The 27,117-nt window shown below is 44.5% G+C and overlaps 22 non-coding genes across 22 annotated transcripts; 6 read left to right on the top strand and 16 right to left on the bottom strand.

The window, feature by feature from the left end:
• The first annotated feature begins 209 nt into the window (after positions 1-209).
• On the top strand, positions 210-291 carry trnas-uga (transfer RNA serine (anticodon UGA)). Its single transcript has one exon. It is a non-coding gene; the product is annotated as a tRNA-Ser (tRNA).
• A 170-nt stretch (positions 292-461) lies between these two features.
• trnai-aau (transfer RNA isoleucine (anticodon AAU)) lies at positions 462-535 on the bottom strand. Its single transcript has one exon. It is a non-coding gene; the product is annotated as a tRNA-Ile (tRNA).
• Positions 536-834: 299 nt separating this feature from the next.
• On the bottom strand, positions 835-916 carry trnal-cag (transfer RNA leucine (anticodon CAG)). Its single transcript has one exon. It is a non-coding gene; the product is annotated as a tRNA-Leu (tRNA).
• Positions 917-1,593: 677 nt separating this feature from the next.
• On the bottom strand, positions 1,594-1,814 carry LOC131705429 (small nucleolar RNA U3). The gene has a single exon (XR_009310385.1). It is a non-coding gene; the product is annotated as a small nucleolar RNA U3 (small nucleolar RNA).
• A 2,141-nt stretch (positions 1,815-3,955) lies between these two features.
• trnas-uga (transfer RNA serine (anticodon UGA)) lies at positions 3,956-4,037 on the top strand. The gene has a single exon. It is a non-coding gene; the product is annotated as a tRNA-Ser (tRNA).
• A 170-nt stretch (positions 4,038-4,207) lies between these two features.
• trnai-aau (transfer RNA isoleucine (anticodon AAU)) lies at positions 4,208-4,281 on the bottom strand. Its single transcript has one exon. It is a non-coding gene; the product is annotated as a tRNA-Ile (tRNA).
• A 299-nt stretch (positions 4,282-4,580) lies between these two features.
• trnal-cag (transfer RNA leucine (anticodon CAG)) lies at positions 4,581-4,662 on the bottom strand. The gene has a single exon. It is a non-coding gene; the product is annotated as a tRNA-Leu (tRNA).
• A 677-nt stretch (positions 4,663-5,339) lies between these two features.
• Positions 5,340-5,560, bottom strand: LOC131705428 (small nucleolar RNA U3). The gene has a single exon (XR_009310384.1). It is a non-coding gene; the product is annotated as a small nucleolar RNA U3 (small nucleolar RNA).
• A 2,144-nt stretch (positions 5,561-7,704) lies between these two features.
• trnas-uga (transfer RNA serine (anticodon UGA)) lies at positions 7,705-7,786 on the top strand. Its single transcript has one exon. It is a non-coding gene; the product is annotated as a tRNA-Ser (tRNA).
• Positions 7,787-7,956: 170 nt separating this feature from the next.
• Positions 7,957-8,030, bottom strand: trnai-aau (transfer RNA isoleucine (anticodon AAU)). The gene has a single exon. It is a non-coding gene; the product is annotated as a tRNA-Ile (tRNA).
• A 299-nt stretch (positions 8,031-8,329) lies between these two features.
• Positions 8,330-8,411, bottom strand: trnal-cag (transfer RNA leucine (anticodon CAG)). The gene has a single exon. It is a non-coding gene; the product is annotated as a tRNA-Leu (tRNA).
• A 677-nt stretch (positions 8,412-9,088) lies between these two features.
• LOC131705421 (small nucleolar RNA U3) lies at positions 9,089-9,308 on the bottom strand. Its single transcript, XR_009310378.1, has one exon. It is a non-coding gene; the product is annotated as a small nucleolar RNA U3 (small nucleolar RNA).
• Positions 9,309-11,462: 2,154 nt separating this feature from the next.
• On the top strand, positions 11,463-11,544 carry trnas-uga (transfer RNA serine (anticodon UGA)). The gene has a single exon. It is a non-coding gene; the product is annotated as a tRNA-Ser (tRNA).
• A 170-nt stretch (positions 11,545-11,714) lies between these two features.
• trnai-aau (transfer RNA isoleucine (anticodon AAU)) lies at positions 11,715-11,788 on the bottom strand. Its single transcript has one exon. It is a non-coding gene; the product is annotated as a tRNA-Ile (tRNA).
• Positions 11,789-12,087: 299 nt separating this feature from the next.
• Positions 12,088-12,169, bottom strand: trnal-cag (transfer RNA leucine (anticodon CAG)). Its single transcript has one exon. It is a non-coding gene; the product is annotated as a tRNA-Leu (tRNA).
• Positions 12,170-12,846: 677 nt separating this feature from the next.
• Positions 12,847-13,065, bottom strand: LOC131705406 (small nucleolar RNA U3). Its single transcript, XR_009310362.1, has one exon. It is a non-coding gene; the product is annotated as a small nucleolar RNA U3 (small nucleolar RNA).
• A 2,140-nt stretch (positions 13,066-15,205) lies between these two features.
• On the top strand, positions 15,206-15,287 carry trnas-aga (transfer RNA serine (anticodon AGA)). Its single transcript has one exon. It is a non-coding gene; the product is annotated as a tRNA-Ser (tRNA).
• Positions 15,288-15,457: 170 nt separating this feature from the next.
• trnai-aau (transfer RNA isoleucine (anticodon AAU)) lies at positions 15,458-15,531 on the bottom strand. The gene has a single exon. It is a non-coding gene; the product is annotated as a tRNA-Ile (tRNA).
• Positions 15,532-15,829: 298 nt separating this feature from the next.
• trnal-cag (transfer RNA leucine (anticodon CAG)) lies at positions 15,830-15,911 on the bottom strand. The gene has a single exon. It is a non-coding gene; the product is annotated as a tRNA-Leu (tRNA).
• A 677-nt stretch (positions 15,912-16,588) lies between these two features.
• Positions 16,589-16,803, bottom strand: LOC131705602 (small nucleolar RNA U3). Its single transcript, XR_009310552.1, has one exon. It is a non-coding gene; the product is annotated as a small nucleolar RNA U3 (small nucleolar RNA).
• A 7,757-nt stretch (positions 16,804-24,560) lies between these two features.
• On the top strand, positions 24,561-24,632 carry trnae-uuc (transfer RNA glutamic acid (anticodon UUC)). The gene has a single exon. It is a non-coding gene; the product is annotated as a tRNA-Glu (tRNA).
• A 2,129-nt stretch (positions 24,633-26,761) lies between these two features.
• On the bottom strand, positions 26,762-26,833 carry trnaw-cca (transfer RNA tryptophan (anticodon CCA)). Its single transcript has one exon. It is a non-coding gene; the product is annotated as a tRNA-Trp (tRNA).
• Positions 26,834-27,117: the final 284 nt, after the last annotated feature.

Raw genomic sequence — 27,117 nt, 5'->3', positions numbered from 1 at the left:
TTGAAATAAAGATGTATTCATTATTATGAACGTTAACAAAAATTATATTGTATTTACATTTCCCACGTGTGCTTGCCTTGTACAAAGCTGACAGTTTCAACAAAGGCATTTGACTTCGGTTCATTAGTTAGCCTATACTGCCATCTACAGCATTACTGCGGGTTTCGTTTACTTCTTTTGGATATTTTCACAGATAACTGAGCGAGCATGTAGTCGTGGCCGAGTGGTTAAGGCGATGGACTTGAAATCCATTGGGGTTTCCCCGCGCAGGTTCGAATCCTGCCGACTACGTAAGCTTTGTTTTTAATTGATTGTATGTGTTCATTGTTAATACATGTTTAAAGCTCAGGAAGTCTGAAATATTACTGGTTGTACTTCATATCGCTTCGGTTAATTTTGTTAAAGATTGTTCATTTTGGCACCATTACAAATGCTGTGGTTTCTTTAAAAAAGAAAAGCCATGGCCCGTACGGGGATCAAACCCGCGACCTTGGCGTTATTAGCACCACGCGCTAACCAACTGAGCTAACCGGCCACACACTCAAAGCTTGTTACTAGAAGCCGAGGAAAATAAGTCCTGCGGACATTATGATTGTTCTACTAAGATGTTCTCATGTTAAACTGAACAATAACACATTCAAAGTATCGGAAAGGCATAATTAGAGGCCTCGTCATAATGAGGCAGTTTAACAGTGTGAAGGATGTGGTGAGGTGCAGGCTTGCGGTGACTTTCTCTCATTTAACGACCTTGTGATTTGAATACTAACAAGAAAAACAAATCAAATTACCAAGCATTCAGTGGACGTTTTAAGAAATAAATGAACAATAAAGATATGTCAGAAGTGGGATTCGAACCCACGCCTCCAGAGAGACTGCGACCTGAACGCAGCGCCTTAGACCGCTCGGCCATCCTGACTGACACCGTCGACTTTGCCCAACACTGCAGTACACTGCTGAACCTCCAATGTCTGACGCTGCAGTAAATCACCTGGTGTGTGCGTGAACTTATTCTTTTTCTGTTTATATTAAGGAGGGCGACCTGTTTCGTTGCATTCTATATGGGATCACAAGGACACTCCTCTACAGAAAGAAAATATATGGCAAACAGAGCGATCGCTTCACGGTTAGAAACAAATCAGAACAGTCTGTTAGCAAATTAACTTCATGAAAAAACCACACAGGCATTACATAAATGTTACAGATATGTTTCGTAGACAAAAAAGTTGTAACATAATTGAGTACATTTGTAAACAATCCGCCAGTAACAGACATTGTCTCACATTATCTCTAGTTTCAAACGCATTATCACAGGCGGCACAATTACGACATGGAAAAAATCCAGTATATTTGTCCAGTACACCGAGATCTCTCGAACGTTTCAATGAGTCAGCCCTTAATAAACACTGTCCGTGTTCATTTCTGTGTATATGACATTGTCTATACACAATACCTGTCATGTAAGCCTATTGGTATCAAACCGATCACAATTAATGTGATCCGTGTTTTCAGTCAGATTGATAGTTTTAATCAATCATCGAAAAAGCAGCAGTGCTTTGCAACTGTAGTTCGTCTTGCGTACCTTTTGGTAAGATACCCACTCAGAACGTGTCCGCTTCCTCCAGCCCCCTAAGGAACACTGGAGCGGTCATCAATAACTGGGAGCAGTTGGCCAAAAAAAAAAAAAACACTCGCTTTCTCCTTCACGCTCAAAAACGAACACTCTCACTCTTCCTCGTGGATAGCGAGTCCAAACACTTTATAAACGCATTTCGCTGGCAAATCACTATAGAAATGATCCCGGAAAGTATTGTTTTATGGGCAAGTGGCCGACCGTCTCCCTCCAACTCTGAGTGGCACCGGTAGCTGTGCCGCTGACAAATAAACAGGAGCTTTCATATAATGCAATTGCTGTTGCCCAGTGAGGTGTTACAACAAGATTTCAAACTCATTCCAAACTGCAGGCGGTTAAAAGCTTAATTGGGTTCAAGTTTCTCGTATGATTTAAAATGTAGGAGCCAGTTGCCTCATTTGCATTGTCTGCCTTCCTCCTTTGCACTGTGAAGTCTATCAAATTTGTGCTTAAAATCTGAATACGATTCCCATTTGAATCGTGTATATTTGGTTTCCATTTTAGGAATATGCATACACACTGTTCTGTCGAGCTCCCAGGGTGTTATCCAATAAAACACCATAATCGGTTAGCACGTTCGGCTGTTAATCGAATGGTTGGTGTTTCAAGCCCACGCAGGGATGATGCTTTTTGCATTTCTTAATCGCATTAGAAAATGGCACTATAATACGTTTTTATTTCCTCCAATTACACTGAAGAAAAAATGTGCTGTTTTTTTTTAATTCAAAAAATTAATTAAAAAAAAAAAACCCTAGTCGTGCTGTTTGCAAAAACCCAGCATCGAAGCAGGGACAGTTACAGTCTAACTCTGAGCTATTTCAGCTTGACGCGATTTTTCTATCGAGACAGCATTCTTTTCGTCAATCGCCTTTTTGTCAAGCCAATAAACCTGCATGTAATGAGAAACGTTCAACAGTTCGGAAACACCACAATAGAATCCAATGCCTTTGCAAATGCGTTTCCAAACTGTTAGTTTTTCTCCCAAATGCGGTTTCTCAAAAAATGGTTTTGCCTACTTTTTAGTATTATTATTACTTTTTCTAGAGTAAGACCAAAAGGCAAACATCCAGGAAATAGTTTAACACTGCTACAGCGCCTGAACTGTCTCAACAAACGTTTAGCTCTAAAACGTGTACATTAAAAATCTATTAACATCTTTAACACAATCATCTGTTTTCCAATAGCGGTTAATACACATGGTGATCAATAAAGTGAATGCTGGCTTTGTTCACATATTGGCAAGATGTTTTCACGATTCACGCATATTCTGAACAAGCACACTAGAATATGGTAATGAAAGGACAGGAAAATAACTGCTTTATTGGCTCTGGTCTTGTAGCGTCACCTTGATTACTGTCCGTAAGAAAGTGGCATTAATCAAAAACCTAATTATGTAAGGTTCCCAATGCGCAAATACGCAGCATATTTAAACTTCTTCACAATCTTAAATCTTCCCACATGAATGTCAAATACGTACTGACAAGTACGGCCCTTTCCCAATGTAACACTCTGCTGTGTTTGAACACCAACGATGGCTTGGATATGTATTAAACCACGATACTATTGTTCCATCTTTCTTTAGTACTACCAACTGTGTTTATCGTGTCAGCCCTTGTGGCCTAATGGATAAGGCACTGGCCTTCTATGCCAGGGATTGTGGGTGGGAGCCAAATCTGGGGTGTGATTTTGTTATAGGAGGCTGCATGGTCCAGTGGTTAAAGATAAAGGGCTTGTAACCAGGAGGTCCCCCGATACATATCCCACCTCCGCCACTGACTCATTGTGTGACCCTGAGCAAGTCACTTAACTTTCTTGTGCCCCGTTTTCGGGTGAGATGTAACTGTAAGTGACACTGCAGCTGATGCATAGTTCACACACCCTAGTCTCTGTAAGTCACCATGTATAATAAAAACGAACATAATTATGGTATGTTTTATTAGCATGTGATATTTTGTAGATCTTGTTATCTGCTAAGTCCGCTCACGCTAGCCAGAACGTGCTCGAGTGCTCTGGCAACAGCCATGAAGCAAGTCAATTCTTCAGTTGAAATAAATAACTACTTTGTTTTTGTGGATGGGGGTGTTTTTTGAAAAGATCAGTTAAATAGCTACGTATTTTGAAATAAAGATGTATTCATTATTATGAACGTTAACAAAAATTATATTGTATTTACATTTCCCACGTGTGCTTGCCTTGTACAAAGCTGACAGTTTCAACAAAGGCATTTGACTTCGGTTCATTAGTTAGCCTATACTGCCATCTACAGCATTACTGCGGGTTTCGTTTACTTCTTTTGGATATTTTCACAGATAACTGAGCGAGCATGTAGTCGTGGCCGAGTGGTTAAGGCGATGGACTTGAAATCCATTGGGGTTTCCCCGCGCAGGTTCGAATCCTGCCGACTACGTAAGCTTTGTTTTTAATTGATTGTATGTGTTCATTGTTAATACATGTTTAAAGCTCAGGAAGTCTGAAATATTACTGGTTGTACTTCATATCGCTTCGGTTAATTTTGTTAAAGATTGTTCATTTTGGCACCATTACAAATGCTGTGGTTTCTTTAAAAAAGAAAAGCCATGGCCCGTACGGGGATCAAACCCGCGACCTTGGCGTTATTAGCACCACGCGCTAACCAACTGAGCTAACCGGCCACACACTCAAAGCTTGTTACTAGAAGCCGAGGAAAATAAGTCCTGCGGACATTATGATTGTTCTACTAAGATGTTCTCATGTTAAACTGAACAATAACACATTCAAAGTATCGGAAAGGCATAATTAGAGGCCTCGTCATAATGAGGCAGTTTAACAGTGTGAAGGATGTGGTGAGGTGCAGGCTTGCGGTGACTTTCTCTCATTTAACGACCTTGTGATTTGAATACTAACAAGAAAAACAAATCAAATTACCAAGCATTCAGTGGACGTTTTAAGAAATAAATGAACAATAAAGATATGTCAGAAGTGGGATTCGAACCCACGCCTCCAGAGAGACTGCGACCTGAACGCAGCGCCTTAGACCGCTCGGCCATCCTGACTGACACCGTCGACTTTGCCCAACACTGCAGTACACTGCTGAACCTCCAATGTCTGACGCTGCAGTAAATCACCTGGTGTGTGCGTGAACTTATTCTTTTTCTGTTTATATTAAGGAGGGCGACCTGTTTCGTTGCATTCTATATGGGATCACAAGGACACTCCTCTACAGAAAGAAAATATATGGCAAACAGAGCGATCGCTTCACGGTTAGAAACAAATCAGAACAGTCTGTTAGCAAATTAACTTCATGAAAAAACCACACAGGCATTACATAAATGTTACAGATATGTTTCGTAGACAAAAAAGTTGTAACATAATTGAGTACATTTGTAAACAATCCGCCAGTAACAGACATTGTCTCACATTATCTCTAGTTTCAAACGCATTATCACAGGCGGCACAATTACGACATGGAAAAAATCCAGTATATTTGTCCAGTACACCGAGATCTCTCGAACGTTTCAATGAGTCAGCCCTTAATAAACACTGTCCGTGTTCATTTCTGTGTATATGACATTGTCTATACACAATACCTGTCATGTAAGCCTATTGGTATCAAACCGATCACAATTAATGTGATCCGTGTTTTCAGTCAGATTGATAGTTTTAATCAATCATCGAAAAAGCAGCAGTGCTTTGCAACTGTAGTTCGTCTTGCGTACCTTTTGGTAAGATACCCACTCAGAACGTGTCCGCTTCCTCCAGCCCCCTAAGGAACACTGGAGCGGTCATCAATAACTGGGAGCAGTTGGCCAAAAAAAAAAAAAACACTCGCTTTCTCCTTCACGCTCAAAAACGAACACTCTCACTCTTCCTCGTGGATAGCGAGTCCAAACACTTTATAAACGCATTTCGCTGGCAAATCACTATAGAAATGATCCCGGAAAGTATTGTTTTATGGGCAAGTGGCCGACCGTCTCCCTCCAACTCTGAGTGGCACCGGTAGCTGTGCCGCTGACAAATAAACAGGAGCTTTCATATAATGCAATTGCTGTTGCCCAGTGAGGTGTTACAACAAGATTTCAAACTCATTCCAAACTGCAGGCGGTTAAAAGCTTAATTGGGTTCAAGTTTCTCGTATGATTTAAAATGTAGGAGCCAGTTGCCTCATTTGCATTGTCTGCCTTCCTCCTTTGCACTGTGAAGTCTATCAAATTTGTGCTTAAAATCTGAATACGATTCCCATTTGAATCGTGTATATTTGGTTTCCATTTTAGGAATATGCATACACACTGTTCTGTCGAGCTCCCAGGGTGTTATCCAATAAAACACCATAATCGGTTAGCACGTTCGGCTGTTAATCGAATGGTTGGTGTTTCAAGCCCACGCAGGGATGATGCTTTTTGCATTTCTTAATCGCATTAGAAAATGGCACTATAATACGTTTTTATTTCCTCCAATTACACTGAAGAAAAAATGTGCTGTTTTTTTTTAATTCAAAAAATTAATTAAAAAAAAAAAACCCTAGTCGTGCTGTTTGCAAAAACCCAGCATCGAAGCAGGGACAGTTACAGTCTAACTCTGAGCTATTTCAGCTTGACGCGATTTTTCTATCGAGACAGCATTCTTTTCGTCAATCGCCTTTTTGTCAAGCCAATAAACCTGCATGTAATGAGAAACGTTCAACAGTTCGGAAACACCACAATAGAATCCAATGCCTTTGCAAATGCGTTTCCAAACTGTTAGTTTTTCTCCCAAATGCGGTTTCTCAAAAAATGGTTTTGCCTACTTTTTAGTATTATTATTACTTTTTCTAGAGTAAGACCAAAAGGCAAACATCCAGGAAATAGTTTAACACTGCTACAGCGCCTGAACTGTCTCAACAAACGTTTAGCTCTAAAACGTGTACATTAAAAATCTATTAACATCTTTAACACAATCATCTGTTTTCCAATAGCGGTTAATACACATGGTGATCAATAAAGTGAATGCTGGCTTTGTTCACATATTGGCAAGATGTTTTCACGATTCACGCATATTCTGAACAAGCACACTAGAATATGGTAATGAAAGGACAGGAAAATAACTGCTTTATTGGCTCTGGTCTTGTAGCGTCACCTTGATTACTGTCCGTAAGAAACTGGCATTAATCAAAAACCTAATTATGTAAGGTTCCCAATGCGCAAATACGCAGCATATTTAAACTTCTTCACAATCTTAAATCTTCCCACATGAATATCAAATACGTACTGACAAGTACGGCCCTTTCCCAATGTAACACTCTGCTGTGTTTGAACACCAACGATGGCTTGGATATGATGTAGTAAACCACGATACTATTGTTCCCTCTTTCTTTAGTACTACCAACTGTGTTTATCGTGTCAGCCCTTGTGGCCTAATGGATAAGGCACTGGGCTTCTATGCCAGGGATTGTGGGTGCGAGTCAAATCTGGGGTGTGATTTTGTTATAGGAGGCTGCGTGGTCCAGTGGTTAAAGATAAAGGGCTTGTAACCAGGAGGTCCCCCGATACATATCCCACCTCCACCACTGACTCATTGTGTGACCCTGAGCAAGTCACTTAACTTTCTTGTGCTCCGTTTTCGGGTGAGATGTAACTGTAAGTGACACTGCAGCTGATGCATAGTTCACACACCCTAGTCTCTGTAAGTCGCCATGTATAATAAAAACGAACATAATTATGGTATGTTTTATTAGCATGTGATATTTTGTAGATCTTGTTATCTGCTAAGTCCGCTCACGCTAGCCAGAACGTGCTCGAGTGCTCTGGCAACAGCCATGAAGCAAGTCAATTTTTCAGTTGAAATAAATAACTACTTTGTTTTTGAGGATGGGGGTGTTTTTTGAAAAGATCAGTTAAATAGCTACGTATTTTGAAATAAAGATGTATTCATTATTATGAACGTTAACAAAAATTATATTGTATTTACATTTCCCACGTGTGCTTGCCTTGTACAAAGCTGACAGTTTCAACAAAGGCATTTGACTTCGGTTCATTAGTTAGCCTATACTGCCATCTACAGCATTACTGCGGGTTTCGTTTACTTCTTTTGGATATTTTCACAGATAACTGAGCGAGCATGTAGTCGTGGCCGAGTGGTTAAGGCGATGGACTTGAAATCCATTGGGGTTTCCCCGCGCAGGTTCGAATCCTGCCGACTACGTAAGCTTTGTTTTTAATTGATTGTATGTGTTCATTGTTAATACATGTTTAAAGCTCAGGAAGTCTGAAATATTACTGGTTGTACTTCATATCGCTTCGGTTAATTTTGTTAAAGATTGTTCATTTTGGCACCATTACAAATGCTGTGGTTTCTTTAAAAAAGAAAAGCCATGGCCCGTACGGGGATCAAACCCGCGACCTTGGCGTTATTAGCACCACGCGCTAACCAACTGAGCTAACCGGCCACACACTCAAAGCTTGTTACTAGAAGCCGAGGAAAATAAGTCCTGCGGACATTATGATTGTTCTACTAAGATGTTCTCATGTTAAACTGAACAATAACACATTCAAAGTATCGGAAAGGCATAATTAGAGGCCTCGTCATAATGAGGCAGTTTAACAGTGTGAAGGATGTGGTGAGGTGCAGGCTTGCGGTGACTTTCTCTCATTTAACGACCTTGTGATTTGAATACTAACAAGAAAAACAAATCAAATTACCAAGCATTCAGTGGACGTTTTAAGAAATAAATGAACAATAAAGATATGTCAGAAGTGGGATTCGAACCCACGCCTCCAGAGAGACTGCGACCTGAACGCAGCGCCTTAGACCGCTCGGCCATCCTGACTGACACCGTCGACTTTGCCCAACACTGCAGTACACTGCTGAACCTCCAATGTCTGACGCTGCAGTAAATCACCTGGTGTGTGCGTGAACTTATTCTTTTTCTGTTTATATTAAGGAGGGCGACCTGTTTCGTCGCATTCTATATGGGATCACAAGGACACTCCTCTACAGAAAGAAAATATATGGCAAACAGAGCGATCGCTTCACGGTTAGAAACAAATCAGAACAGTCTGTTAGCAAATTAACTTCATGAAAAAACCACACAGGCATTACATAAATGTTACAGATATGTTTCGTAGACAAAAAAGTTGTAACATAATTGAGTACATTTGTAAACAATCCGCCAGTAACAGACATTGTCTCACATTATCTCTAGTTTCAAACGCATTATCACAGGCGGCACAATTACGACATGGAAAAAATCCAGTATATTTGTCCAGTACACCGAGATCTCTCGAACGTTTCAATGAGTCAGCCCTTAATAAACACTGTCCGTGTTCATTTCTGTGTATATGACATTGTCTATACACAATACCTGTCATGTAAGCCTATTGGTATCAAACCGATCACAATTAATGTGATCCGTGTTTTCAGTCAGATTGATAGTTTTAATCAATCATCGAAAAAGCAGCAGTGCTTTGCAACTGTAGTTCGTCTTGCGTACCTTTTGGTAAGATACCCACTCAGAACGTGTCCGCTTCCTCCAGCCCCCTAAGGAACACTGGAGCGGTCATCAATAACTGGGAGCAGTTGGCCAAAAAAAAAAAAACACTCGCTTTCTCCTTCACGCTCAAAAACGAACACTCTCACTCTTCCTCGTGGATAGCGAGTCCAAACACTTTATAAACGCATTTCGCTGGCAAATCACTATAGAAATGATCCCGGAAAGTATTGTTTTATGGGCAAGTGGCCGACCGTCTCCCTCCAACTCTGAGTGGCACCGGTAGCTGTGCCGCTGACAAATAAACAGGAGCTTTCATATAATGCAATTGCTGTTGCCCAGTGAGGTGTTACAACAAGATTTCAAACTCATTCCAAACTGCAGGCGGTTAAAAGCTTAATTGGGTTCAAGTTTCTCGTATGATTTAAAATGTAGGAGCCAGTTGCCTCATTTGCATTGTCTGCCTTCCTCCTTTGCACTGTGAAGTCTATCAAATTTGTGCTTAAAATCTGAATACGATTCCCATTTGAATCGTGTATATTTGGTTTCCATTTTAGGAATATGCATACACACTGTTCTGTCGAGCTCCCAGGGTGTTATCCAATAAAACACCATAATCGGTTAGCACGTTCGGCTGTTAATCGAATGGTTGGTGTTTCAAGCCCACGCAGGGATGATGCTTTTTGCATTTCTTAATCGCATTAGAAAATGGCACTATAATACGTTTTTATTTCCTCCAATTACACTGAAGAAAAAATGTGCTGTTTTTTTTTAATTCAAAAAATTAATTTAAAAAAAAAACCCTAGTCGTGCTGTTTGCAAAAACCCCGGTATCGAAGCAGGAACCGTTACAGTCTAACGCTCGCCCAACTGAGCTATTTCAGCTGGACGCGATTTTTCTATCGAGACAGCATTCTTTTCGTCAATCGCCTTTTTGTCAAGCCAGTAAACCTGCATGTAATGAGAAACGTTCAACAGTTCGGAAACACCACAATAGAATCCAATGCCTTTGCAAATGCGTTTCCAAACTGTTAGTTTTTCTCCCAAATGTGGTTTCTCAAAAAATGGTTTTGCCTACTTTTTAGTATTATTATTACTTTTTCTAGAATAAGACCAAAAGGCAAACATCCAGAAAATAGTTAAACACTGCTACAGCGCCTGAACTGTCTCAACAAACGTTTAGCTCTAAAACGTGTACATTAAAAATCTATTAACATCTTTAACACAATCATCTGTTTTCCAATAGCGGTTAATCCACATGGTGATCAATAAAGTGAATGCTGGCTTTGTTCACATATTGGCATGATGTTTTCACGATTCACGCATATTCTGAACAAGCACACTAGAATATGGTAATGAAAGGACAGGAAAATAACTGCTTTATTGGCTCTGGTCTTGTAGCGTCACCTTGATTACTGTCCGTAAGAAACTGGCATTAATCAAAAACCTAATTATGTAAGGTTCCCAATGCGCAAATACGCAGCATATTTAAACTTCTTCACAATCTTAAATCTTCCCACATGAATATCAAATACGTACTGACAAGTACGGCCCTTTCCCAGTGTAACACTCTGCTGTGTTTGAACACCAACGATGGCTTGGATATGATGTATTAAACCACGATACTATTGTTCCCTCTTTCTTTAGTACTACCAACTTTGTTTATCGTGTCAGCCCTTGTGGCCTAATGGATAAGGCACTGGCCTTCTATGCCAGGGATTGTGGGTGCGAGTCAAATCTGTGGTGTGATTTTGTTATAGGAGGCTGTGTGGTCCAGTGGTTAAAGATAAAGGGCTTGTAACCAGGAGGTCCCCCGATACATATCCCACCTCCGCCACTGACTCATTGTGTGACCCTGAGCAAGTCACTTAACTTTCTTGTGCTCCGTTTTTCAGGTGAGATGTAAATGTAAGTGACTCTACAGCTGATGCATAGTTCACACACCCTAGTCTCTGTAAGTCGCCATGTATAATAAAAACGAACATAATTATGGTATGTTTTATTAGCATGTGATATTTTGTAGATCTTGTTATCTGCTAAGTCCGCTCACGCTAGCCAGAACGTGCTCGAGTGCTCTGGCAACAGCCATGAAGCAAGTCAATTCTTCAGTTGAAATAAATAACTACTTTGTTTTTGTGGATGGGGGTGTTTTTTGAAAAGATCAGTTAAATAGCTACGTATTTTGAAATAAAGATGTATTCATTATTATGAACGTTAACAAAAATTATATTGTATTTACATTTCCCACGTGTGCTTGCCTTGTACAAAGCTGACAGTTTCAACAAAGGCATTTGACTTCGGTTCATTAGTTAGCCTATACTGCCATCTACAGCATTACTGCGGGTTTCGTTTACTTCTTTTGGATATTTTCACAGATAACTGAGCGAGCATGTAGTCGTGGCCGAGTGGTTAAGGCGATGGACTTGAAATCCATTGGGGTTTCCCCGCGCAGGTTCGAATCCTGCCGACTACGTAAGCTTTGTTTTTAATTGATTGTATGTGTTCATTGTTAATACATGTTTAAAGCTCAGGAAGTCTGAAATATTACTGGTTGTACTTCATATCGCTTCGGTTAATTTTGTTAAAGATTGTTCATTTTGGCACCATTACAAATGCTGTGGTTTCTTTAAAAAAGAAAAGCCATGGCCCGTACGGGGATCAAACCCGCGACCTTGGCGTTATTAGCACCACGCGCTAACCAACTGAGCTAACCGGCCACACACTCAAAGCTTGTTACTAGAAGCCGAGGAAAATAAGTCCTGCGGACATTATGATTGTTCTACTAAGATGTTCTCATGTTAAACTGAACAATAACACATTCAAAGTATCGGAAAGGCATAATTAGAGGCCTCGTCATAATGAGGCAGTTTAACAGTGTGAAGGATGTGGTGAGGTGCAGGCTTGCGGTGACTTTCTCTCATTTAACGACCTTGTGATTTGAATACTAACAAGAAAAACAAATCAAATTACCAAGCATTCAGTGGACGTTTTAAGAAATAAATGAACAATAAAGATATGTCAGAAGTGGGATTCGAACCCACGCCTCCAGAGAGACTGCGACCTGAACGCAGCGCCTTAGACCGCTCGGCCATCCTGACTGACACCGTCGACTTTGCCCAACACTGCAGTACACTGCTGAACCTCCAATGTCTGACGCTGCAGTAAATCACCTGGTGTGTGCGTGAACTTATTCTTTTTCTGTTTATATTAAGGAGGGCGACCTGTTTCGTTGCATTCTATATGGGATCACAAGGACACTCCTCTACAGAAAGAAAATATATGGCAAACAGAGCGATCGCTTCACGGTTAGAAACAAATCAGAACAGTCTGTTAGCAAATTAACTTCATGAAAAAACCACACAGGCATTACATAAATGTTACAGATATGTTTCGTAGACAAAAAAGTTGTAACATAATTGAGTACATTTGTAAACAATCCGCCAGTAACAGACATTGTCTCACATTATCTCTAGTTTCAAACGCATTATCACAGGCGGCACAATTACGACATGGAAAAAATCCAGTATATTTGTCCAGTACACCGAGATCTCTCGAACGTTTCAATGAGTCAGCCCTTAATAAACACTGTCCGTGTTCATTTCTGTGTATATGACATTGTCTATACACAATACCTGTCATGTAAGCCTATTGGTATCAAACCGATCACAATTAATGTGATCCGTGTTTTCAGTCAGATTGATAGTTTTAATCAATCATCGAAAAAGCAGCAGTGCTTTGCAACTGTAGTTCGTCTTGCGTACCTTTTGGTAAGATACCCACTCAGAACGTGTCCGCTTCCTCCAGCCCCCTAAGGAACACTGGAGCGGTCATCAATAACTGGGAGCAGTTGGCCAAAAAAAAAAAACACTCGCTTTCTCCTTCACGCTCAAAAACGAACACTCTCACTCTTCCTCGTGGATAGCGAGTCCAAACACTTTATAAACGCATTTCGCTGGCAAATCACTATAGAAATGATCCCGGAAAGTATTGTTTTATGGGCAAGTGGCCGACCGTCTCCCTCCAACTCTGAGTGGCACCGGTAGCTGTGCCGCTGACAAATAAACAGGAGCTTTCATATAATGCAATTGCTGTTGCCCAGTGAGGTGTTACAACAAGATTTCAAACTCATTCCAAACTGCAGGCGGTTAAAAGCTTAATTGGGTTCAAGTTTCTCGTATGATTTAAAATGTAGGAGCCAGTTGCCTCATTTGCATTGTCTGCCTTCCTCCTTTGCACTGTGAAGTCTATCAAATTTGTGCTTAAAATCTGAATACGATTCCCATTTGAATCCTGTATATTTGGTTTCCATTTTAGGAATATGCATACACACTGTTCTGTCGAGCTCCCAGGGTGTTATCCAATAAAACACCATAATCGGTTAGCACGTTCGGCTGTTAATCGAATGGTTGGTGTTTCAAGCCCACGCAGGGATGATGCTTTTTGCATTTCTTAATCGCATTAGAAAATGGCACTATAATACGTTTTTATTTCCTCCAATTACACTGAAGAAAAAATGTGCTGTTTTTTTTTAATTCAAAAAATTAATTAAAAAAAAAAAACCCTAGTCGTGCTGTTTGCAAAAACCCAGCATCGAAGCAGGGACAGTTACAGTCTAACTCTGAGCTATTTCAGCTTGACGCGATTTTTCTATCGAGACAGCATTCTTTTCGTCAATCGCCTTTTTGTCAAGCCAATAAACCTGCATGTAATGAGAAACGTTCAACAGTTCGGAAACACCACAATAGAATCCAATGCCTTTGCAAATGCGTTTCCAAACTGTTAGTTTTTCTCCCAAATGCGGTTTCTCAAAAAATGGTTTTGCCTACTTTTTAGTATTATTATTACTTTTTCTAGAGTAAGACCAAAAGGCAAACATCCAGGAAATAGTTTAACACTGCTACAGCGCCTGAACTGTCTCAACAAACGTTTAGCTCTAAAACGTGTACATTAAAAATCTATTAACATCTTTAACACAATCATCTGTTTTCCAATAGCGGTTAATACACATGGTGATCAATAAAGTGAATGCTGGCTTTGTTCACATATTGGCAAGATGTTTTCACGATTCACGCATATTCTGAACAAGCACACTAGAATATGGTAATGAAAGGACAGGAAAATAACTGCTTTATTGGCTCTGGTCTTGTAGCGTCACCTTGATTACTGTCCGTAAGAAAGTGGCATTAATCAAAAACCTAATTATGTAAGGTTCCCAATGCGCAAATACGCAGCATATTTAAACTTCTTCACAATCTTAAATCTTCCCACATGAATGTCAAATACGTACTGACAAGTACGGCCCTTTCCCAATGTAACACTCTGCTGTGTTTGAACACCAACGATGGCTTGGATATGTATTAAACCACGATACTATTGTTCCATCTTTCTTTAGTACTACCAACTGTGTTTATCGTGTCAGCCCTTGTGGCCTAATGGATAAGGCACTGGCCTTCTATGCCAGGGATTGTGGGTGGGAGCCAAATCTGGGGTGTGATTTTGTTATAGGAGGCTGCATGGTCCAGTGGTTAAAGATAAAGGGCTTGTAACCAGGAGGTCCCCCGATACATATCCCACCTCCGCCACTGACTCATTGTGTGACCCTGAGCAAGTCACTTAACTTTCTTGTGCCCCGTTTTCGGGTGAGATGTAACTGTAAGTGACACTGCAGCTGATGCATAGTTCACACACCCTAGTCTCTGTAAGTCACCATGTATAATAAAAACGAACATAATTATGGTATGTTTTATTAGCATGTGATATTTTGTAGATCTTGTTATCTGCTAAGTCCGCTCACGCTAGCCAGAACGTGCTCGAGTGCTCTGGGAACAGCCATGAAGCAAGTCAATTTTTCAGTTGAAATAAATAACTACTTTGTTTTGTGGATGGGGGTGTTTTTTGAAAAGATCAGTTAAATAGCTACGTATTTTGAAATAAAGATGTATTCATTATTATGAACGTTAACAAAAATTATATTGTATTTACATTTCCCACGTGTGCTTGCCTTGTACAAATCTGACAGTTTCAACAAAGGCATTTGACTTCGGTTCATTAGTTAGCCTATACTGCCATCTACAGCATTACTGCGGGTTTCGTTTACTTCTTTTGGAGATTTTCACAAACAACCGAGCGAGCATGTAGTCGTGGCCGAGTGGTTAAGGCGATGGACTAGAAATCCATTGGGGTTTCCCCGCGCAGGTTCGAATCCTGCCCACTACGTAAGCTTTGTTTTTAATTGATTGTATGTGATCATTGGTAATACATGTTTAAAGCTCAGGAAGTCTGAAATATTACTGGTTGTACTTCATATCGCTTCGGTTCATTTTGTTAAAGATTGTTCATTTTGGCACCATTACAAATGCTGTGGTTTCTTTAAAGAAGAAAAGCCGTGGCCCGTACGGGGATCGAACCCACGACCTTGGCGTTATTAGCACCACGCTCTAACCAACTGAGCTAACCGGCCACACACTCAAAGCTTGTTACTAGAAGCCGAGGAAAATAAGTCCTGCGGACATTATGATTGTTCTACTAAGATGTTCTCATGTTAAACTCAACAATAACACATTCAAAGTATCGGAAAGGCATAATTAGAGGCCTCGTCATAATGAGGCAGTTTAACAGTGTGAAGGATGTGGTGAGGTGCAGGCTTGCGGTGACTTTCTCTCATTTAACGACCTTGTGATTCGAATACTAACAAGAAAAACAAATCAAATTACAAAGCATTCGGTGGACGTTTTAAGAAATAAATGAACAAAAAGGTTTGTCAGAAGTGGGATTCGAACCCACGCCTCCAGAGAGACTGCGACCTGAACGCAGCGCCTTAGACCGCTCGGCCATCCTGACTGACACCGTCGACTTTGCCCAACACTGCAGTACACTGCTGAACCTCCAATGTCTGACGCTGCAGTAAATCACCTGGTGTGTGCGTGAACTTATTCTTTTTCTGTTTATATTAAGGAGGGCGACCTGTTTCGTCGCATTCTATATGGGATCACAAGGACACTCCTCTACAGAAAGAAAATATATGGCAAACAGAGCGATCGCTTCACGGTTAGAAACAAATCAGAACAGTCTGTTAGCAAATTAACTTCATGAAAAAACCACACAGGCATTACATAAATGTTACAGATATGTTTCGTAGACAAAAAAGTTGTAACATAATTGAGTACATTTGTAAACAATCCGCCAGTAACAGACATTGTCTCACATTATCTCTAGTTTCAAACGCATTATCACAGGCGGCACAATTACGACATGGAAAAAATCCAGTATATTTGTCCAGTACACCGAGATCTCTCGAACGTTTCAACGAGTCAGCCCTTAATAAACACTGTCCGTGTTCATTTCTGTGTATATGACTTTGTCTATACACAATACCTGTCATGTAAGCCTATTGGTATCAAACCGATCACAATTAATGTGATCCGTGTTTTCAGTCAGATTGATAGTTTTAATCAATCGTCGAAAAAGCAGCAGTGCTTTGCAACTGTAGTTCGTCTTGAGTACCTTTAGGCAAGATACCCACTCAGAACGTGTCCGCTTCCTCCAGCCCCCTAAGGAACACTGGAGGGGTCATCAATAACAGGGAGCAGTTGGCCAAAAACAACACTCACTGTCTCCTTCACGCTCAAAAGCGAACACTCTCACTCTTCCTCGTGGATAGCGAGTCCAAACACTTTAAAAACGCATTTTGCTAGCAAATCGCTATAGAAATGATCCCTGAAAGTATTGTTTTATGGGCAAGTGGCCGACCGTCTCCCTCCAACTCTGAGTGGCACTGGTAGCTGTGCCGCTGACAAATAAACAGGAGCTTTCATATAATGCAATTGCTGTTGCCCAGTGAGGTGTTACAACAACATTTCAAACTCATTCCAGACTGCAGGCGGTTAAAAGCTTAATTGGGTTCAAGTTTCTCGTATGATTTAAAAAGTAGGAGCCAGTTGCCTCATTTGCATTGTCTGCCTTCCTCCTTTGCACTGTGAAGTCTATCTAATTTGTGCTTAAAATCTGAATACGATTCCCATTTGAATCGTGTATATTTGGTTTCCATTTTAGCAATATGCATACACACTGTTCTGTCGAGCTCCCAGGGTGTTATCCAATAAAACGATAGGTTGCGGATGCAACCCCGGTTCCCTGAAAGAGAAAATAACCATCAAGGTATGGGACATTGCCGTCAGGCAGTAGGGATTGGCTGAGCTTTATGTCAAAGCTGCCGATAGGCCTCCGCGCAAGCTGCCGTGTAAGCCCGCCCCCCTGGGAGCTTACTATACGCAGCGCGCGGAGACTCACTTCCTCTTTTGCCCTTCAGGCCGTGAAGGCCTCCAGAGCGACCTGGCGGCTTGATGGTTATTTTCTCTTTCAGGGAACCGGGGTTGCATCCGCAACCTATCGTTCCCTTTCAAGTCGAAAATAACCATCAAGGTATGGGAACAGTGTACCCAAGCCGTCGCGAGGGAGGATTCTCGGCAGTAGGACAGCCTTACGTCATAACGCAACTGCGTAGGCAGTACATCTACACATATGCGGAGCTGCGCCTCAGCGTCTATGCTCGCAATGACACCTGTCCCAAGGTGGAATTGTCACACCATATTGTCAACCACTCTAGACGTCCGCAACCTGAGGCGTCATAGAGTGCAACACAGATGCTCCAAATGACGGAGCAGAGGATTCCAGTACATTTAACCGGTAGAACCTCGTAAATGTATGCGTTGTAACCCAACTGGCTGCAGCGCCAATGTCAGACATCGGCACCCCTCTAAAGAGGGCCCAGGATGTTGCCATACCCCTAGTGGAATGTGCCTTCAACTGCCCTGGTGGCGGAAGGCCCATAGTATCATATGCTAACTGAATAGCATCCACTATCCAATGAGAAAGGCGTTGCTTAGACAGCGGCTGACCCAAAGTTTTAGAACCATGGCATATGAACAGCTGTTCTGTTTGCCTCACAGTCTTTGTGCGATCAATATAACACCTCAATGCCCGCACAGGGCAGAGCATGTGTAACCGCTCTTCCTCTGGGGAAGAAAAAGGAGGAGGATGGAACGCCATCAACTCGACTGTTTGGTTCATGTGAAACGGGGATATTGAGGCAGGACCTTGGGTAAAAAGGCCGGATTTGGACGCATGGAGACCTTAGAACCGTCTCCTGCGAAACGAGTACATGATGGATGCACCGAGAGTGCATGTAACTCGCCCACACGTTTTGCTGATACCACTGACAGCAAAAACGCAGTCTTAATAGACACGAACTTCATATCCACACTGTGGAGAGGATCGAACGGTGCCTTGGTAAGGGCTTCTAGCACCACATCAAGGCTCCAAGACGGTAAACTGGTCGACCTTGGAGGCCGCAAGCGTCTTGCGCCCTTTAGGAACTGAGATGCCAGGAAATGGCAACCAGGTGATAACCCGTCAATGCGTACATGGCAAGCCGAAATAGCGGCCAAATACACTTTAAGTGTAGAGGGAGACTTACCCTCATCTAACAGCTTCTGCAGAAACTGTAATATCACTGCCATAGGGCAGGAGACCGGGTCATGGCCCTCAGCCAGACACCAACTCTGAAACAATTGCCACTTATACGCATATTGCGACCGAGTAGAGGGCGCTCTCACACTCTGAATGGTGGATATAACCGCCGTCGAAAGCCCTAAGGCTGACAGGCGCTCCCGCTCAGGGGCCAAGCCCATAGCTGCATGAGCTTGGGGTTCGGGTGCCATAGCCCTCCTTGAGCTTGGGACAACAGGTCCGCTCGCAGAGGGAGCTCCCTCGGGCGACCGTGCAACAACTGCACTAGACTCGGGAACCATATCCTCCGAGGCCACCGAGGAGCGATCAGGATCACTGTCGCTTGCTCTACCCTGACCTTCTCCAAGAAGGCGGGGAGCATCGGAATCGGTGGAAATGCGTACAGGAGCCCTGGCGGCCATTCGTGAGCCAGTGCATCGACTCCTAGGGGGCTGTCGAGGTCCTTCACCGAGAACCATAGGGGGCAGTGCGTGGTCTCTCGCTCTACCACCCGAGGGTGAAGATGCCATTCGCCTGCAAGAGGACCTCCTCTGGACAGGAGATCCGCTGCGTAATTGACTCTGCCCGGTAGGTGAACCGCCCGCAGAGAGGCTAAACGCGGTTGAGCCCAAAGCAACAGCCGTGTTACCAACCGGTGAAGACCGGGGGACCGCAAGCCGCCCTGGCGGTTGATATACGCCACTACCGTGGTGTTGTCTGACCGCACTAACACGTGCTTGCCTAGAAGCACTGGCAAGAAGTGCCGCAGTTCAAGGTCCACCGCTCTGAGTTCCAGAGCATTGATGTGGGCCGACCTCCAGGGTCCTGACCACACTCCGCGAGTCCCCGACCCGTTCCAGACTGCTCCCCAACCTTGGTTGGAAGCGTCGGTCGTAATAACCTCCCTTCGGAAGATGGGACCCAAGCGTACACCCTGGCGGATGTTCGACGGAACTTTCCACCAGCGCAGTGCTTCCCAGCAGGTTCGGGATACCCTCAACCTGCGGTGTTTGTCTCTCCGCGGATGCAACGCGAAGGCATTGAACCAGGCCTGCAGAGGTCTCTGGTGTAGTAAGCCCAAAGGAAGGGCTTGCGAGGCAGCAGCCATCAACCCCAGCATGCACTGACACAGCTCCATGCTGACTGTTTCTCTCAACCTGAATAGGGAGAGACACCGCTCCAGTGAGGCAACTCTTTGTGTCGACAGGGTCGCTTCCATAGACACAGAGTCCAGATGCAGACCCAAGAATTCGGTCTGTTGGCTCGGCACGAGGCGGCTCTTTTCTGAATTGACCTTCAGACCTAGCCGCTGAAGATGGTCTGTAACCATCACTGTGTGCTGTGCCAACTGCTCCTTTGACTGCGCGCAGACGAGCCAGTCGTCCAGATAGTTCAGCAGTCGGATGCCTTGAGCCCGCAAGGGGGCTAAAATGGCGTCCATACACTTCAAAAAGGTTCGAGGAGCTAGAGACAGGCTGAATGGCAGGACACAAAACTCGTAGACCCTGCTCTGAAATGCGAAACGTAGGTACTTCCTGTGACCCGGACAGATGGGAACGTGAAAGTATGCATCTGTGAGGTCTACGGTGGTAAACCAGTCGCCCTGCCGGACAGACTGGACAATGTGCCTGTGCGTAAGAATCTTGAACGACAACACCCGTAGGTATTTGTTCAGTAGTCGCAGATCTAAAATAGGGCACTTTTTTGGCACTAGGAAGTACTTGGAGTAGAACCCCTGGTCGGTCAGAGCAGGGTCTACTAGTTGAATGGCACGCTTCTTGAGCAATGCTTGTATTTCTGCATTTAGAGCTGAGGACTGAACCGAGTCCTTCACTGCAGTTACCCCCACTCCCCTGAAGGGGGGGGGGGGTTAACCGGAATTGAAGGGTGTACCCGGTGAGTATAGTCTTGCGCACCCAGATGTCGTTGGTGCATTGTTGCCAGAACAGAAGCTGTGTAACAGTGTAGGGGTGGGTTAATGGCTGCCAGGGTTTCTCAGGGCTGCTTAGGCTGCACTCGCTCACGAGGGGCCTGACCAGAGCCACGAGGGCGTGGTCTGCTACCTCCTCTGGGGCGCCACCCTCCGCGCTGCGGTCTTGCAAACGCAGGTTGGCTGCGTGCTGAAACCCCCAAAGGGGCGGTTTTACTGCCCTGTGGGTGCACTTGCTGCTGCGGCGGCGCCCTGCGCCATTGGCGCTCCTGCGGCCGCCTTGGCTGGAAAGGCTTGCTTGGCCACATCTTAGCCAACTGCTGCGACGCCTCACGCGCCTTGACGGAGCGTTGCAGCATCTCCTCCACCGCTGGGCCAAACGTGTGCCCCGGGGATATAGGAGCATCTAGCAACGGGGCCTTATCAGGCTCCTGTACACTGGCCTGTGAGAGCCAGAGCTGCCTCCTTGCCACTACAAGGGAAGCAATGCACCTGCCCTGTGCTCGCACATTCAGCTGAGCCAGCTTAACCAAAAGCTGTGCAACTGCACCCAGCTCGGTTCTAAGTCCGACAGATGGGGACTCAGGCAGGTCGCGAATCAGCGCCGCCTGGTAGAGTGTCAGGAGGCTGGCCACGTTAGACAGTCTAACTGCCTCTGTAGCCGCGGCATAACCCTTTTTTAGGTGGGCCTCCGTAATCCTACACAGCCTGTTAGGGCAGGAATGGTCCTTAGCCAGCCCCGATAATGTCGGCGCCTTTACTAGCACGGCGAACGCGGCGCCCACTGGCGGAAAGGACGCTAATCCAGCTTCGCTCGCCCCGTGCATGGTAAAAGCCGAAGCCTTGCGAGAAGTCGCCGGGGCGGAGGCCGGGGCTCCCCAGGTGGACTGCACCTCCTTAATAAAATCCGGGAATGCCGGGAGCATCCTGGACTGAAGCGGCGGAGCCGATGGCAACTCAAATAAAGAGCGTCGTGTTGGCTCAGACGCAGGCCAATCCACGCCTAAGTGACGGGCTGCCCTCTCCACCACTGACCAGATAGGGTCATTAGTATCCAGCACTTCAGGGTCGTCCTGCCCAGAGTGCTGGGATGCCACCTCAGGCTCTGTGTCCTCAAAGAGCGGGTCTGCATCAGATGCATCCCTTGAGACAGCATCTGCGTCCCACTCTACTTCCTGGGGCACTGGTGGAGGAACCGTCAGCTGACTAGTGCTGGGTCCGGTTACTAGCTCTGGGGCCCGAGGCGCCACATTTGATAGGGTCATAAGGAGGGATTGTTGTCCCATCATGAGCTCCATAAATTGTGACATCTTGGAGGTGAGCTCAGCCACCCCAGATGTGTCCTGGTAACGCCTACCCCTCAGAGGGGAGCGAGAGTGCCTTCTCCGGCAAGGCGATCGAGACCTGGATCGAGACTCCCGACGGGGGCGTGCCCCGCGAGAGGAGGGACTAACGGGAACTTTCCCGAGCACGCCTGGCTGGAGATCTCTGACCAGCTGTAAGCTGGGAAGATGGGCTCAGAGGGAGCTGAGACGTCGCCGGCAGCGACACGATCGATGACGGTGGGGCCGAGACGGTGTGGGACGAGCCCAAGGATGGGGAACGACCTCCAACTGCCTTCCTCGCTCTCTGGCGAAGGATGCGTGTCTGAAACCCTGCACATAGCTGGCAGTATGCCCTATCTGCCAGGGCAGATGCGGCATGGTCCGGCCCCAAGCATGCGACGCAGTCTTCATGAGGGTCGCTGGCAGGCAACTTGGCCTGACAGGTCACGCAAAGGTGGAACCCAGACATAGTAGAACGCCGAAGCGTCTAGTATTGACGTCAAGCACCAAAGAGTGTGCGTCGAGCACTGTCACGTCAAACGCCGAGGTGCGCGCGTCGGACGCCTAAGCGTCAGACACCAAGCGTCGAGCACCTGAAGTGCGTGCGTCAAGCGCCGCCGTGTCGAGCGCCGAGGTGCGTGCGTCGAGGGTGCGTGCGTCGAGCACCAAGCGCCGAAGCGTCGAGCACCGAGGTGCGTGCGTCGAGCGTCGAGGGTGCGTGCGTCGAGGCGCCAAGCGTCGAGCACCGAGCGTCGAGCGCCGAAGCGTCGAGCATCGAGCACCGAGTGTCGAGCACCGAGCACCAAGAGCTGATGGAACGTGCACCGAGCGTCGAGCACCGAGCGCCGAAGCGTCGAGCGTCGAGCACTGAGCCCCAAGTGCAGAAGCACTAAGCACCAAGCGCAGAAGCGCTGCACAAAGCGCCGAAGCGCTGCACCAAGCGCACAAGCGCTGACACCAAAAGCGCCGGAGCGCGAGCGCCGATGCGCGAGTACCGAGCGTGGAACGCTAGCACAGACGCCTAAGCGTCAGCTGACCCGCCAAGCGGAGACGCTAAGTGCTGGTACAGTGTCTGATGCTGTGCAATACCTACCTGAAAGGTGCTGTGGATTTTGCACGTTGGTGGTTGTCTTCCTCTGTATAGTGAAGGGATTTTTTTTTTTGTGGACGCTGCAGAAGGTAAGGGAGTGTAGTGCAATACCACGTGGTGGGAACGCGCCGCGCGGGGGAAGACTGCAGAGCAGACTACCCGCACACACACACGGTCTAGCCTAAGTTAGACCGAGGATGCAAAATGCGCGTCGGCCAAGGCCAACGCAACACGCGTCCGAACACACAATATACAATATATATAACAATATATATATATACAATAAAATATAAATATATATACAAAATATATATATATACAAAAAACCAACACAATAATAATTAAGAACAGAGGAAAGATGGAGACCACGAAGAACGCGATGCCGAAGCAAAGCGAAAAGGAATATATAATGTTAAACAATATATAATCCTAAATAATAATACAATAACAATAATAATAAACAATAATAACTCCGGAGAGTATGACTGAAATAAACACGGAGAAGGGGATAAACCAGCTTCTCAAGCCTAAGCTTTAGTGAGTACAATCAGTTAAATAGCTCTAAGTCCTACCGCTACTGATGCTGAAGGCAAAAGAGGAAGTGACTCTCCGCGCGCTGCGTATAGTAAGCTCCCAGGGGGGTGGGCTTACACGGCAGCTTGCGCGGAGGCCTATCGGCAGCTTTAACATAAAGCTCAGCCAATCCCTATTGCCTGACGGCAATGTCCCATACCTTGATGGTTATTTTCGACTTGAAAGGGAACTAACTTGCTGCAGCACTCTAGCACAAGCAAGGACTTTGTAAAGAATTGTGTGTTCTGACAGTTGACTTTTACTTATTTTTAAAATGAATAAATGTGTTCATTTTATTATAAAAGATTTTCAAGGAAATCAACAGCTGATACCAAACTCTTGTCAGCACTCAATACCATTTTAATTTCTGCCTCGTCAAACAAGCTCGAGCCACAGCACACAGTGCTGCTGCATCGGGACAGAGGTGGATTTTAAAGCGACTGAATCAACGAGCTAAGACTACTTTTTGAAGAAATTGAAAACATACCTCTAGTTGAAATATTTGCTATTTAGTTAATCCATTTATTTTTTGAATTTGCAAATGGCAGACTACATTGCCAAAAATCTGACAATCTGAATTGCTCATATCAAGCTGCGATGTAGCCTATGAGAATCACTGGCACAATTCGAGGGGAATTAGCTCAAATGGTAGAGCGCTCGCTTCGCATGCGAGAAGTAGCGGGATCGATGCCCGCATTCTCCAAATAGTTTTAATATATCTGCGTATTTAGTCCCAACGCATTATGGAAATACATACAGTGTGACAATTCTTTGTAACAGAGTTGCCCGCCCTACATGTGTATTTTAAAGCAGTCTGCTAATTTGTAATATTCCTGCAGACTGAAAAACTGCAGTGCGCCCTCCATCGTATGCCTGCCGAGAAGCACAAAGGGAGATTTTTTATATTTTTTAGCAATTGAAGAGTTTGTGTTAATTGAGAATAAATATAAATGGCTTGAAGTTTGCTTTAATTTGTAACGTGTTTGTAATGAATTAGTGGTTTTTTACCATCATTGTACTGTATACTAGCTACTGTTGCATATCCAGGAGTTTGTTAATCAGCTTCCCATATGGTCTAGCGGTTAGGATTCCTGGTGTTCACCCAGGTGGCCCGGGTTCGACTCCCGGTATGGGAACGTCTTTGTTATTGTCATTTTGTTACAGGACTGTGGTCATGTGTAATGTGTTTTCATTATGATGATAAACCTACAGTTACTTGAAATTATATATATATATATATATATATATATATACACAGAATGATGCAATGTATTTGTCTCTATTTACATCACCTCACATTTCACTGGTTGCCTACGAGGGCTTGAGAGGGGTGACGTAAAAGTGAGAGAGAAAGAGCAAAGTTTAAACACATAACATACAACAATCTGACACTCGCTCCCGACGGGTCAAGCAGCATCCTCTGGCTGCTGGGCATTTAGTGGAACAAGAGACAGGAAGGGGACCAACAGGACAAAAGGACAGATCCTTCGCAACTCAGTGCGGCATCCTCAGGCAGCTAAGCTGTCAGCTGGGCAGCGGGGAGAGCTTAGGAAATGTGTCTCGGGTCCGTTTAGGAGAGACAAAAACAGAGAACCCCCTCCGTTTAGGACAGACGGAAACAGAGAAACGATGGAATGCTGTCAGTAGTGTGCAGTGGCCTGCTGTAGAGAGCAGAGAGCTGCTGAATGTAGTGGAAATTGGTATTTGAGAGTTAAGGCGTTTAAGATGATGTCGGAGATGGGTCTGCCTTTGGGCAGAGATGAAGAATGCGTAGATCTGAGGCCTCTGCAGAACCTGAGAGGATGAGAATGCGTTGCTCGGAGGCTGCTGCAAAACCTATTGATTTGATCAGGAGCAGTCTAAGAGTGTATTGTCTATTGCGGTGCTGGAGGACTCTTGACTGAAATGTTGATAATCGTAGGACATAGTTTCCGTATGTGCCTGGAAGCTCAATTTGAATGAAATGGACTTTGAAAGTTGTATAAAGTGCCTTGATGAAGTGGGGGGCAAATGAGGAAGTGCAAATCCGGGAGCAAGAAGGTTGCAGGAATGGCCTGATGCAAGGAAGCTGGAAAATTAATGTGACAGTGGATTCTTAACATCTCAGAAAGCTGATAAGCATGGCTTCATGACCAGATCCTCGAAGGGAGGGGTTTTGATTTGAAATAATCAAATTAATATATGAAGCAAAAGAGGTTGAGGCAGGACGGGACTGAGAATCCCTCGGAAAGACAACGAACTGCAGGAATTGCTAGAAAGTTTGGAGTGTGCGAGATTCGCAGCGATAGCAAATCAGTTTAAATTATGTAGTTTGTGGTGTTATGCTGCCATCTCGAGGTTGCGATTGGAATTGAAACTATTGGCTTCAGTGAAGCAGGGTAGCATATATTTGGTTATTGCGATTAAAATCCTTGTCTATGCATAAAACGTTTGCTTTAGAACAGCTAGTGATGATATAAGTAAGTTAACGTAGGTCTAGAAGAGGAGCCTGCAGTATTTAGATGTCATAATTCGGCGAGTTGAAGCTCTCATGTTGCAAAAGCGCAGCAGCAGGAGCCAGAAGATTGCAGTAGTGAGGCACAGGCTCGCATTGCCTGTTAAAGCTGCCTGGTCGCCATGGCAACTTACCACTCCCAGTAGTCACTCGATGAGGCGTTGCCGTGGTAACCATGGTCTGTGAGGCGCCGGTGTGAAAGAGTTGCTGTGCAGCGGTGACGTCGGAACAGTCTTTCTGATGAGAACGCAGAGCAAGCTGAGAATGACGCTGCGCTTTGAACGGCGCTGTAGCTGCGCTGGAGACTGGAGGGAGCAGAGAAGACTAACGATGGAGCTCCTGCAGAAAAATACAAAAGCTGAATGATGAAAAGAATCACCTGAGCAGGTAGGAAAATAGCTGATACTGTCTACCAGCGCTGAGCAGAGAAATGACCTGCAGTGAAAGGAGCGTACAACAAAAAAACAAACACAGACCAAAAACAAACACAGACGAAGTGCGGAAGCAGTGCTGGGTGTATAAATAGAAAAGAAGGAGAGATTGACATGCAAGCTACCTAACGGGATTGCCCATACCGCTCTGGTCACGCCCTTTTTACCTGACCAAACACAGCAGCGCAAGATAATGGCAGAGAGACTGGAACTTGATTGAAATTTGTTTGTCGCTATATAATCAATAAATTGTATAAATTGTATAAATAAATGTCCAGAGACATTCAAATCCAGGCACGTTAAAAAATGAAATATAGTGGAATAGAAATAAAGACGGCTTTGACCTCGACGTGATTTGAACACGCAACCTTCTGATCTGGAGTCAGACGCGCTACCGTTGCGCCACGAAGTCCCGGCGTAGTGCATGCTTGTTATGCAATGCTAGAGTGCACAGCGTGACGTGACAGAATGCAATAATGTGTCAATTTACCAAAAAAAGAAACAAAAATAAATGTGTAGGTATTTATTTGTGAATAAACTATCTTGCTTCTATGACGGGACCGGAGACCTTACATCCGCATTCTAATGATCGTCCCACCCCAGAGAGACTTTGTCTTGACCAGGGATTAATATAATTTAAAAACAAACTGCGATGGTTCCACGCGATGGGAATGTGAATAGAGTCAAATACATTTG

Source organism: Acipenser ruthenus, chromosome 35, assembly GCF_902713425.1.
Source record: "Acipenser ruthenus chromosome 35, fAciRut3.2 maternal haplotype, whole genome shotgun sequence".
In the NCBI taxonomy this organism is placed as follows: domain Eukaryota; kingdom Metazoa; phylum Chordata; class Actinopteri; order Acipenseriformes; family Acipenseridae; genus Acipenser; species Acipenser ruthenus.
The sequence above is the reverse complement of the archived record's forward strand: the minus strand, read 5'-3'. Positions and strand labels throughout refer to the sequence as shown.